The 14,559-nt window shown below is 31.8% G+C and overlaps 1 pseudogene; it reads right to left on the bottom strand.

Moving 5' to 3' along the window:
* Positions 1-8,755: 8,755 nt before the first annotated feature.
* LOC124930636 lies at positions 8,756-10,326 on the bottom strand (annotated as a pseudogene).
* Positions 10,327-14,559: the final 4,233 nt, after the last annotated feature.

Here is a 14,559-nt window from a genome sequence, read left to right on the forward strand (position 1 = left end):
ACTAATCATAGGACCGACGTTGGCCGCATCCAAGGACTAAGGACCACTACTACTGATCATAGGACTAAAATTGGTCGTATCCAATGACTGAGGACCGCTACTACTGATCATAGGACCGACACTGGCCGCACTCTAGGACCGAGGACCGACAAAAGCTAAAATTTATGACTGTGCTGGGTCTACACCTTGGCTAAAATCAGGTATAGGACTGTGGAGGCTAACCATAGTCCTTTTGTTTTTATTTTTCATATTTTATGGGTCTTGTTTTGTTTGGTTTGGTTGGTTTTATTATTTTATGTAAGTTGTGATTTATGTGATCCTAGGTTAGCATAAAATTTTAAATCTAAAATGTAAAGCGTAATTTTTTTTTAAGAAATGCCAAAATTAACTAGTAGAGACCTTAGGGAAATTTGTGGGACATAGCGTCTAAAAAATTATTTCTCACACGTAACCAATTGTTGAACTCATATCTCTTAATTTTCTAATTTTTGAAATTATGTGGTGACTCTCTAGTCGTGAGGATTAATTAATATTGAAAAAAGTTAAAGTAGGATATGACATACTTCTCATTAAAAAACTATCAATCTCTCCCAAATTCGACGGAAAAGTAAGATATGAAGTTTTCTACAAAGTCTCGTTTCTAAACATAATTTTTTCAAAACATTAAAATTAATTCCTCTCACGTTTTCAAAATAATTTTTTCGAAGAGCATCCAAGATTTTTCAAACTAGTCAATAAATTTATTTTTTTAAATCGATCATAGTTTTCAGGCAACTCTACTAGGGACATTTGACGATTAGATCCAAAGTAATTTAGGCAAGTATTTAATCTTTCTTACGCTTTAATTCATACTCCATGATCACATTACTTGATTATTTGCATGAGGCTTGGAGATCCAATGTGAAAGTGTGTAAACATCGTTGGATGAAGCTCACACATCTATATTTTATGTGCTAAGGATAGTCAATGTGAATGACACCCTCAACCCATTCCTTGAAGGCTTTTGTGTGATTTGAAAGTTGAGAAAAACTCTAGGAAAAAACCCGGATTAACCCTCTCTTCTTTTCAAATATCCCTTACTATTTAAAATGAGGGATTTTGAAATAGAGGCGAGGGGATGTCCACTTGAGAGCTTCCCTTACATCGGGAGATCACTTTTGGGATAGTATCCTTGTCAGTGGAACAACTCTCTCTTAAGTCATTTCTAACTTTAGAACAAAAAGCCAAAAAGCCAATTCTGCCAACTTTACGAAGACGCAAAACCAATGAAGTAGAAGCTCTAAAGAATGAAGGTAGATATCGTGGACAAAATCAACTAGGAAGTTCAGAAACATCCCGACGCGGGATTCCTCGAAGTCGTAGATTACCTAGAGTGGATCGCTAATGTAGTCCTAGTTGCAAAAAAAAATGGAAAGATCCGAGTGTACGTAGACTATCGAGATCTCAACAAAGCAAGCGTGATCTTGTTAAAGATATTATGATCTTGCTTCTAAAGTATGCCTTCTGTTTTCTTAGTAAAGAGGAAGAGGAAAAGGATAAAATGAATGAATGGGTGTAGTATATGTATAGGAATTCTAAGGTCAGTTGAGGAAAAATGGATGATCACTTACTACTATGGGATGAATAATATTTTAATGAAAAGGGTTGGTCATAGGCATGGGTTGGATAATATTATAATGAAAAGGGTTTGTCATAGCATGGATTAAATAATATTTATAATGAAAATGGTTTGTCATCAGCTTGTCATAGCATGGGTTAAATAGTTGTTTAATAAAAGGGTTGGTCATGACTTTATCATAGGCATGGGCTGGACAAGTTGATAAAGAAAATGACTTGTCATAGCCTTGTCATAGACATGGGTTGGACAAGTTGCTAATGAAAATGGTTTGTCATGGCTTTGTCATAGTATAGGTTGTATATTTTAATATATAAAGGGCTTGTCATGACATAGGGTGACATAGGCATGAAGTGACAGAAGTATGGGTGGCTGAAGTATGGTTTTGAATAAGAATGACGTGGCATAAGTATGGTTTTATAGAAGTATGGGTTGACTGAATTATGAGTAAGGCAATAATATCCTCGGTCAGACCTCCTCGGTCCTATATCAAAATTTGCCTCGGTGCTAGCATAGATTTGCCTCGGTCCTAACATAGATTTTCACGGGTCCTTGGTTTTGGCCAGGACCGAAGATACTTGTTCTGAAATGAGTTTTTGGGTGTGACAGCTCAACCCTACTTTAAGAAATTTCGACCTCGAAATTAAAATGTACTGAATAAATCGAAATACTTCTTTTGCATGTCTTCCTCTACTTCCCAAGTTGCTTCATCTGCGGAATGATTTCTCTAGAGAACCTTCACCGTGCTAATTTCTTTATTTCGCAGCCTTGTGATTTGCCTGGAAATTATTTCAGTTGGAACCTCTTCGTAAGCCAAGTCTGGTGTCCACTACATTACATCATGATGGATGATAAGGATCGAATTTGGAATATACTTTCTCAGGTTAGAAACATGAAAAACATTGTGAACTGTATCAAGAATTTGGGGTATGGCAAATCTATAAGCAACTTCACCTATTTCCTCTAGAATTTCAAAGGGATCGATGTACTTTGGGTTCAACTTGCCCCTTTGCAAGGGGAAACTTTCAAGAAAACGTGGTCGCCCCTGCTGAAAGTTAGATCTCGGCGTTTCTTGTTAGTATAGCTTTTCTTTCTACTTTGAGCTGTTAGCAGCCTCTCCCTGATTTTGCCCACCAGTGCCACAGTGTTGGTTACGATTTCTGGCCCAAGAATAACTCTCTCGCCTACTTCATCCCAATGTAGTGGTGTCCTGCACTTCTTCCCGTACAAGGCTTCAAAGGGCGCCATTCTAATGGAAGTCTGAAAGTTATTGTTGTATGCGAGCTCAATCAAAGGCAGCATTGGTTCCCAATTGCCTCCAAAGTCAATAAGACATGCCCGCAGTAGGTCTTCAAGAGTTTAGATCACACGTTTGGATTGACCATCGATTTGAGGATGAAATGCAATAGTGAAGGACAGCTTCGTGCCTAGACCCTTATGAAGACTTTCCCAAAAATGTGAAGTACAACGTGGATCTCGGTCCGATACTATCCTTGCTAGTATGTTATGCAGTTGAACTATCTCTTGCAGGTACAACTCCACATGGAGCAAGGATAGTATCGGACCGAGACCCGCATTTTACTTCACATTTTTGGGAAAGTCTTCACAAGGGTCTAGGCACGAAGTTGTCCTTCAGTACTGCATTTCATCCTCAAACCGATGACCAATCCAAACGTGTGATCCAAACTCTTGAAGACCTGTTGCGGGCATGTCTTATTGACTTTGGAGGCAATTGGGAACCAAGGTTGCCTTTGATTGAGTTCGCATACAACAATAGTTTTCAGACTTACATTGGAATGGCGCCCTTTGAAGCATTGTACGGGAAAAAGTGCAAGACACCACTACATTGGGATGAATTAGGCGAAAGAGTTATTCTTGGGCCAGAAATCGTAACCAACACTGTGGCACTGGTGGACAAAATCAGGGAGAGACTGCTAGTAGCTCAAAGTAGACAGAAAAGCTATGCTGACAAGAAACGCCGAGATCTAACTTTCAGTAGAGGCGACCACGTTTTCTTGAAAATTTCTCCTTGCAAAGGTATCATCAGATTTGGGAAGAAGGGCAAGTTGAACCCAAGGTACATCGGCCCCTATGAAATTCTAGAGGAAATAGGTGAAGTTGCTTATAGACTTGCCCTACACCAAAATCTTGATACAGTTCACAATGTTTTTCATGTTTCCAACCTAAGAAAATATATTCCAAATCCAACCCATATGTAGTGGACACCAGACTTGGCTTATGAAGAGGTTCCAACTGAAATAATTTTTAGGTATACCAGAAGGCTGCAAAATAAAGAAATTAGTATGGTAAAGGTTCTCTAGAGCAACCATTCCGCAGATGAAGCAACTTGGGAAGTAGAGGAAGACATGCAAAAGAAGTATCCCGATTGATTCGATACGTTTTAATTTCGAGATCGAAATTCCTTAAAGTAGGGTCGAGTTGTCACACAAAAAACTCATTTCAGAACAAGTATCTTCGGTCCTGGCCAAAACTAAGGACACATGAAAATCTATTTCAAGACTGAGGCAAATCTATGTCAGGACCGAGGCAAATCTATGTTAGGACCGAGGCAAATCTATGTCAGGATTCGAGGCAAATCTATGTCAGGACCGAGGAGGTCCGACCGAGGATATTGTTGCCTTATTCATAATTTAGTCAACCCATACTTCTACAAAACCATACTTATGCCACGTCATTCTTATTCAAAACCATACTTCTTCAAAACCATACTTCTGCCACCTCATGCCTATGTCGCCCCATGTCATGACCAGCCCTTTATATATTAAAATATACGACCCATACTATGACCATTTGATGACAAGTCTTTATAATAAACAATTATTTAAATCATGCTATGACAAATCCATGACAAACCGACCATTTGATGACAAGTCTTTATAATAAACAATTATTTAAATCATGCTATGACAAAGCCATGACAAAGCCATGACAAACCATTTTCATTAGCAGCTTGTCCAACCCATGCCTATGACAAGCCATTTTCTTTATCAACTTGTCTAGCCCATGTCTATGACAAACCATGACCAACCCTTTTTTATTAAACAACTATTTAACCCATGCTATGACAAAATGATGATAAACCCTTTTCATTATAAATTCTATTTAACCCATGCTATGCTATGACGTCACCCTTTTCATTATGATATTATCAAACTCATGCATATGACAAGCCCCCTTTTTATTATAATATTATTCTGTCCATAATAGTAAGTGATCATCCATTTTTCCTCAACCGACCTTAAGATTCCTATATATATACTACACCCATTCATTCATTTTATTCTCTTCCTCTTCCTCTTTACTAAGAAAAGAGAAGGCATACTTTAAAACAAGATCATAAAATCTTTAGTAAGATCATACAACTTTAGTAAGATCATACAACTTTAGTAAGATCATAAGGCAAGCAATCTTTTCTCAACCCATCTTTAAAAACCCACACTAGTTCATATATCTTTTATGATCTGTTTTACAGAGTATATTCTATTTTCTAAAAGAATAATCTGTTTTTTTCTAAAGCTATGATCTGTTTTTTCAAAGTATGATATGTTTTTAAAGATGTATATAATGATTATGGGAGGAAGGCTAGCCAACATTAGCTCTAGTAGTCTGAATTCAAACTAATAGCTGTTTATTATGGGACTGACTTCTGAACATGAGCTATCAGAAGATCTACTCACACAGAATATGTCTAACCAGAATATGTCTAACCAGGTTATGGATCTTAAGGATAGACTCCGAAGAGTGCCCTCCAAATATGTGCTCAAAATGGATACCTCACCGTGAGGATCAACTTTCAAGATCAATGGTCAAATATGTGCTCGAATTGTTACTGTTTCATCACTATGAGATATTATTTTATAAACCAGTATAACAATACAAGAAGTTTTTAAATGTTTTTCTCTATCCTTTATAAATGTTTGTCGGGTCTTTAGACACAACAATAAATTTATGGGACACAATGAAGGGAGGCTTGGAGTGGGACAAGGTGCTGGGTATGTATGTGAAGGACCAGGATTGAAGACAAAATACCTTTTTGAGTGTAAGTACTTAAAGACCGAAATTTTTGTAACAATGTACCGTATCTTAAACAATTGTGTAGTAAAGGAACGTATCTTGTATTAAAGGACTATGTCTTGTTTTAAAAGACCGACCGAATTTTTGTAGTACCACTTGAATATATATATATATATATATATTCCTGTTTTTTCGTTTATGAATGTTAACGTTTTACATCCCTCCCTCTAAATAATTTAGGAGTCAAGGGTGTTACAAATTGTTACGCCCTAAAATCCTACTTTCATGCACATATTTCAAACGTGTTTTAGATCATAAATGCGGAAACGCTAGGGTGCTTATTTGACATATCATTGAAATGAGTTCTATAAAAGTCGGTCCTACGGCTTCGATCAACTTTATACATTTAATTTAATTATTATTCTTCCAACGCAATATTCTCTCTATTTTTCATTTTTCTATTTATAAAAGAATTTAAAAAAAAAAAATCATTTTCTTGTCTCTTATTATAGTTTTATGATATTAGAAAGTGTTTTTATTTTTCTCCTCACAAACCTGAGTTGTTTGATATGACATTTTATTTAGTTAAGATTGTATTTTTTATAATTTTGCTATTCATACCCTCGCCCTCAAACTCGAATTGTGTTAGTAATATTTTATTGAGTCTGTTAGTTCATTTTTTCAAATTAGATAATTATCGAATTTAAAATTATTTTTTATATTTTTAATAAAAAAGATATTAAAACTAATATTTCATATTAAAAAATATTAAAACTAATATAGTTATTCTTTTTCATTATTTGTTTGAATTTATTTATATTTTAACTATATAGGTCAATTGTGATATTTTTTCAGCGTTAGTTACCAAACGCCAAAATTCGACCTTCCTGAGAAAGAGTTTTTTTACTCGATCGTCGCGCCTCATAACTCTCCTTCCTCTCGAATATCGAGTGAGACGAGAAATCAACATGTTAAGTTTGACTAGAGGAGACTAGTTTTGACATTTTTTAGAGTCGCCATGTCATTTACTCCTCGATAAATTAGAAAAGAAAAATATTTTGCTTGTAAAAACGCATTTTAGAGATTTTATTTTTGGTTCGGTATTTAATTACACGTGATAAAAGGCTTCAATGTTATGTCAAACATGTCTGTCAAATGAGAGTTTCTATTTTAAATTTTATTATTATTTTACATTTTATTTATTTATCTAATTATTTACGTTTATGCTATGAGTCTTAAACCTAAAATAAAATAAATAAAAATTAGTACCTCTAGATGAGTCATGAAGCTCAAAACCGAAGACACCTGCAAAATAAAATAAGTTAGTTTAAAAGAAAATTAAAATCCAAAAAATAAAATAAGTTAGTTTAAAAGAAAAATAAAATCCAAACAACCCACTATTTTATATATATGTGGTTCTGGTTAGAAAGGATATTTTTTTTTTTTGTATTTTATATATAATTTTTTAAAGTTTAATACAAATTTATAAAAATAAAATAAATAATAAATTAAAAAAAAGAACTAAACAAGTTCTAAACAAAATATATTTTGAGTGACTTGGTTGAAAATAATATTTTTAGTGTTTTATATGTTTTTTAGAATTAATTAATGTGTTTAAATACATAAAATAAAAGGAGAAACCAAAACATCAAGCCCGCCAGCTGGCTAATGAGATGCCAATGATCCAGGCGCTTGTGATTTGAAGACAAGTAGGTTATTGGTTTAGTTCTATGGTTTCGGGTTCAAGTCTTGATAACAAATCAAAAAAAATATTTCCTTGACCAAACCTTAATTAACAAGAGTAGGTAAGCCCTGTGTTCGATTCTCTGATCCATCTCCCTTTCTTTTATCTGCCTTTTAGCTACCTGCAGCAGCAGCAATATCCAAAAACACAAAACACAATGGCAAAAAATGCATTTCAGCTATCTGCAACAACAGCAATATCCAAAAACCACAAAAACACAATGGCAAAAAAACGATTTCCTTGACCAAACCTTAACAAATCGAACTCAGCAGTTACTCCAAATTCAACATAGAAAGTGTGGGAACAAACCTTAACCCTTAATTCTCACTACAACTCAAGATTCAAGTCTCAAAACAATCATCATCTAAATGTTTTCTTAACAAAACAGCAAAGTTGAAGTTGGAACAAATTAGATGGCTAGTTTGTGATTTCGTGAACCAATCTTTATCAAACTTCACTCAGTTGTTCCAAATTAACCATGGGAGGAGATGTATCAATAAACCAGAAACAACTAAAAACTCAAAAAGATGAGACCTGCACTGCACAGCCACCATTCAAGAAAGAACTTTGAAATCCAATTTTTTTTACCATTAGTTCATCTCAAGGGTCTACTGTCTAGCCTCAAACAAGATCAGTAATTCGTACATCAAATCAAACCAAAAGCAACACATCGAAAACACAAACAACAAAAGATTATTTGTTCACTCTTAAACAATCAAATCAAATTACATATATGTTGCATATGCTGATCCAAATCAAATAATACAAGACAATAATCATCATAAGCAGAATATCAACAATCAACCACTTACTGTTAAATTCTTGAAAAATAAGAAGTGTAAACTGAAATTGTATTAATGAAAGTTGTTATTCAAACATTACATGTTTCCATTATATAGGAATTCAATACTAACTAATTAACCAAACTAACTAATTAGTTACTAACTAATTAACGGTTTAATAAACCGTTATTTATTATTTTTACATCCTCCCCTCAAGGAGAAACGTAGTAAAAACAAAGTTTCACCTTGACAAAACAAGTCGATGAAACATCAAGCTACGATAATGCAGCCATCGTCTTCAGTAAGCCCAATTCAGCAAACTTCAATTTTTTTAGCTATCCAATTTAGACAGCCGAGCAAACCCAATTCAGGAAACTCCATTTTTTTCAGCTACCCAACATAGACAGCCGAGCAAGCCCAATTCAGCAAGCTCCATTTTTTTTTCAGCTACCCAACATAGACAGCCGAGCAAGCTCAATTCAGCAAGCTCTATTTTTTTCGAACTACCCAATATAGATAGCTCAATCTTCGTTAGTCCAATCCACAACAATCAGTATGAATTGTCTTTTCTTTATTAGCCACCAGCTTTCAACCTTTGCAGCTTTCGTTTTTTTTTTAAAGAAAGTCAATTTAGCATTTCTTTTGGTATTGACGAATCGTATCGATAAATCTCCTTTATTTCGGCGTTTATAAGAGAATCATCCTCAACAGTTTCAACTTGATTTCCATCGTCATCAGTCTATAATATTGAACTTCCAAAATCTGCATTCATTGCAGGGATGTTGCATCTACTGGATCATGGACCATCCCCTTGGCAACTAGAACACGTCATTGAATCACCTGATTTTAATCCTTTTCCTTTGCACTTAGAACAGAGAATTGAAACCCTTTTTTCTCCATCATCATAGGCAGATATAGTGTCAACCTGGCCTTAGGTCCACTGTATTCATATCTTTAATTTTATTTTGCACCGCATCATTATCTTCTTCCTCCTCTGATTTCTTCTTATTCTTCTTCTGGATGATTTTGAACCATAGTTGTTGCTTGGATGGATACCATCTCATTAACTGCCTGCATTATTTGACCATGGAATTCCAGAAACTTATCGAAACATGCCGTAGGTGATTCCACTTTAGCCGATTTACTTAAATTGGAAAACAACTTTAGCGATCGGACTAAATTGTCGGTGGCGGAGGCGTATCTTAGGACTTGAAGTGTAGCTCTTTGAGCTGTTTCTCTTTGCTGCACAGCTTCCTTCCCGAGAATACTCAGTTTTCCAGGTAAATTCATGTTACAGCTACTGATATCTTGAGGAATTGATGGAGCCAATGGTTCAACTACCGATCTTGATTTCATTGGAGAAGGGCTAGAGACTTTCCTTTTTGTTGTTGTTGTTGTTGGGTTGAATGTGTTTCTGGTATTCTCAATTCGTTGTTTCTTGGAAATTTCAATATAGACGGCGTGATAAAGCTTTTTCTAACCAAACCAGGACTTTCCACAATTTTCGACAAAATCCCACCGCCTACAGACGATCTAGATGCAGTCAAGCTTCTTTCTTTGCGTCCTCTCAACAATGGAGACATCGGAAATATACTCTTCTTCACCGGTGTACACTGATCAAAATCAAGAAGAACATGTTTCATCACCAATGGAGACGAAATTGAACAAGAATGTTCCCATAAACTTCTTTTCGAACCAGATGGTTTCTTTAAATGACTCATAATCTTCGTTTCACCTTTTTCTATCAAACCCATTAATGGTTCAGGAGTCCCTATAAAAGGGTGTCTTCCCAGATTTGGTTTTGCACCTTTCACAACTGGAACAGGGGAACCAGGATCTAGTTGATCAACGTAAATGAACTGACCCAGTTGAATCTTATTGCTAAGAACTAGGTCATCTTGTTCAAACGGAAGACTAACATAGATCGAATGGGATGAATCCGATACCTTGACGTAAAACCCATGTTTTGGCCAAAGATTCTTTTCGTCAAGATCGGCTGGTACGATATCCTTCACTTGTAAAAGCGAGCTCCGGTGTTCGATCATCGGTTTTAAGCCGGAATTCAACTCGTTAAGGAGTTTCATTATCACACCAGTAATGCTAAGAACTGGATTCGCAACGGTCATTGTTCTTTCTTCTTCTTCAGCCATTCAAAAACCTCCGGCGCACACCAATAATGTCTTTCTTCTTGAGATAAATAGACAAGAACCAACTGCAATTTTTGAACAGAGTGATTTCACTTTCTTGGCCTTCAAATAAACAGTAACAAAGTAGTCTTTTCTTCAATATTAATAGAATATAGAATAAAACCCTCTGTCAATGGCTCTTCCGGCCACGACAGAGGTTGCGGAAAACTCTCCAAGATCTTTAACCTTGAAGCTCTGATACCATGTTAAATTCTTGAAAAATAAGAAGTGTAAACTGAAATTGTATTAATGAAAGTTGTTATTCAAACATTACATGTTTCCATTATATAGGAATTCAATACTAACTAATTAACCAAACTAACTAATTAGTTACTAACTAATTAACGGTTTAATAAACCGTTATTTATTATTTTTACACTTACAGATTTCATACCCACGGAACTACAGATATCAACTCTCTCCCTTATATTTTTGTTGTTGTGTCTTGCTCAAATAAAGGTCGGCTATTTGGTGCTTAGTTGTTGGCAGCTGTCATCTGTGGGAGAAGGAGAAGGCAAATGCTGCCACATGTTTGTCATGCAACCACCTAGCATGGATTCATTTGATTAAAATTACAAATAAAATATTATTTATATATAAATATTTTAAATAAAAATAATATTATTCAAAAGAGATTTTAATTTGTAAAATTAAATTAAATTTAAATTTAATATTTATTTATATTTTTAAATTCGGTAAGTATGTAAAGTTTGAAAAAAAAATATATATATATATATATAAATATATAAAAAAAAAGTTATTCAGACCAATCATAAATATTTATTAAGTTTTGAAGAAAAAAATTTAGAATTTTTTTTTATTTAATTTTAGATTAAATTACCAATTAAATTAAAATTTTAATTAGGTCTAATATTCTTTATTATTATATATTTATTTAAAAAATAAAAAATATTAAAAAAAATTTAATTAATTCATTTAAATTTTTTTTATATTTTTATATTTATAATAATTTTGATTATTTAATAATCAAATTTAATAAGAATTAACATTTATAAAAAAAATTGAATATAATAAATTATTTAAAAATTAATTAATTAATATAATAGATAATTGGATAAATATACAAATATTTAAAAATAATATATATATATATAAATAATTAAAAAAATATATGTGGTAATAAAATTATGGTATATAATGTCTTGATAAAATAAAAAGTGTTCATGTCTTAATTTATTTTTTATAATAATAAATTATGAAAAACTATTTAAAATTAATATATATAAATAATTAAATAATATATATATATATATATATAATAATAATAAATGATTTTTTCAAGTATATTAATTTGTTTTTTATAGTAATAAATAAGTCTCAAATACTTTTTTATCGTTTTTATTTTTAACCAAATTTTTTTTTATTTTAGTCTTTTTAATTAATAATATATTAAATATATATATATATATATATATTAATATTTTTCTTTTTAAAATTTTTTTATCAATTCGAAAATATTATTTCAAATATATAATGTCTTATTTTGTTTTTTTATAATAATAATAATAATAATAAATAATCATTTTAAAAACTTAACCTATTTAGTTATATATATTTTTAAATTTCTTTTCTAATTTATATATATTTTAAAATATACATACAAATATTATAAATTAAAATAACAAATATTTATTATATTTTATGAATTATATATATAATTAATAATTTTAATACTAAAAAAATACATTACTAAAATATTCATATATATAATCTATCAATATGCATTATTAACTTTTAATCATTCTTAATTTCCGACATACTTAAGCATTCGACTATGTTTTTGGGTTATTGCTCACCCTTTATGGAAGATTTTTGCGGTTTACAATGGTGCGTTCTTAAATATTCGATTACACCTTTTGGCATGATTTTATACCCTAAATCACCCCTGTTGACGAATATTTAAGTTTCTCACCAATGTTTGATTTACTCAAACTAACATTCGATTATAATTTTCGGCATGAACTTATGCTCTGAATCACCCTCCGTGGAGGAACCTTTAATTTTCTTACCAATGTTTGTTTTACTCAACCATCTGTGGACGCGCACCCATATATAATAATTACTTTTAGAGGGATTCAAACTTTTGTCTAAAGTATGAAATGTTAACATTTTAACCGCAATACCACCTATGATTGTTTAACTAATTTTATAATTTTATGTATGTATACATATTTTGTAAGTTAAATTTTAAATAACTATCATAATATTAAATAAAAATAATTATATCTCTTATCATATATTAAATAAAAATATTTTCGTTAATAATGGTATATATATAATAAAATTAATTAATTTTTTAACCAAATTTTATTTATTAAGTATAAGACTCATTGAGTACATATTTTAAAATTATTATAATTTCTTTTTGTTGAATTTATTTTGTTTTTTTATGTTTTTCGTGTGTATCCTAACATTCGATACATATAATATTTTTAATTTTATTTTTAACTGTTTCAAATTTATGGGCAGTTCAACTCACGATCCGACCCAAGTATTCATTTATTCTCACATATATCCAAATTAACCACAACTCTCGATCTGACAAATTCAAATTAAATATTATTATATATAAATTATATTGTTATGAATGTCGCGCGTTTATTCTCGTGCATTTGCACGAGTAATAATATAAAAAATCGTGAAAAAATTATTACGGTAAAAAATTTATGGGCGGGTCAACCCACAATCCAACCCAAGTATTCATTTACTCTCACATATATCCAAATTAACCACAACTCTTGACCCGACAATCCGGACACTTTAAAAATTAAGCATCATTATATATATATAGAGATTAGTTAGTTAAAAAGTTGAACTTATATTGTTAAAATGTCACGCGTTTATCAAATTTTGGGTTGAATTTAAAATATAAAGTGTTATTAGCCTAGTTGGTTAAAATGTTATACTTGTTTTTGTTAGGTTGCAAGTTCGAACCATACCTATATCATTTTAAATTTTATTTTTAACTGAATTTAAAATATAAAGTGTTATTATCCTAGTTGGTTAAAAGGCTATATTTGTTTTTGTTAGGTTGCAAGTTCGAACCATACCTATAACATTTTTAATTTTATTTTTAACCGTTTTAAGTTTATGGGCGGGTCAACCCACAATCCGACTCAAATATCCATTTACTCTCACATATATCCAAATTAACCACAGATCTCGACCCGGCAATCCGGACACTTTAAAAACTAAGCATCATTACATATATATATAGATTTTATTAGGTTGCAAGTTCGAACCATACCTATAGCATTTTTAATTTTATTTTTAACCGTTTTAAATTTATGGGCGGGTCAACCCACAATCCGACCCAAGTATCCATTACTCTCACATATATTCAAATTAACCACAACTCTCGACCCGGCAATCCGGACACTTTAAAAATTAAGCATCATTATATATATATATATATATAGATTAGTTAGTTAAAAAGTTGAACTTATATTGTTAAAATGTCATGCGTTTATCAAATTTTGGGTTGAATTTAAAATATAAAGTGTTATTAGTCTATTTGGTTAAAATGTTGTACTTGTTTTGTTAGGTTACAAGTTCAAACCATATCTATAGCATTTTTAATTTTATTTTTAACCGTTTTAAGTTTATGGGCGGGTCAACCCACAATCCGACCCAAATATCCATTAATTTCACATATATTCAAAATTTCAAATTAACCATAGCTCTCGACCCGTCCGGACACTTTAAAAATTAAGCATCATTATATATATATAGATTAGTTAGTTAAAAAGTTGAACTTATATTGTTAAAATATCACGCGTTTATCAAAATTTGGGTTGAATTTAAAATATAAAGTATTATTAGTCTATTTGGTTAAAATGTTGTATTTATTTTGATAGGTTGCAAGTTCAAACCATACCTATAACATTTTTAATTTTATTTTTAACCGTTTTAAGTTTATGGGCGGGTCAACCCACAATCCGACTCAAGTATTCATTTACTCTCACATATATCCAAATTAACCACAGATCTCGACCCGGCAATCCGGACACTTTAAAAATTAAGCATTATTATATATATATATATATTAGTTAGTTAAAAAGTTGAACTTATATTATTAAAATGTCACGCGTTTATCCAATTTTGGGTTGAATTTAAAATATAAAGTGTTATTAGCTTATTTGGTTAAAAGGTTGTACTTGTTTTGTTATGTTGCAA

The sequence above is a fragment of the Impatiens glandulifera genome, chromosome 3 (assembly GCF_907164915.1).
Source record: "Impatiens glandulifera chromosome 3, dImpGla2.1, whole genome shotgun sequence".
Classification (NCBI taxonomy): domain Eukaryota; kingdom Viridiplantae; phylum Streptophyta; class Magnoliopsida; order Ericales; family Balsaminaceae; genus Impatiens; species Impatiens glandulifera.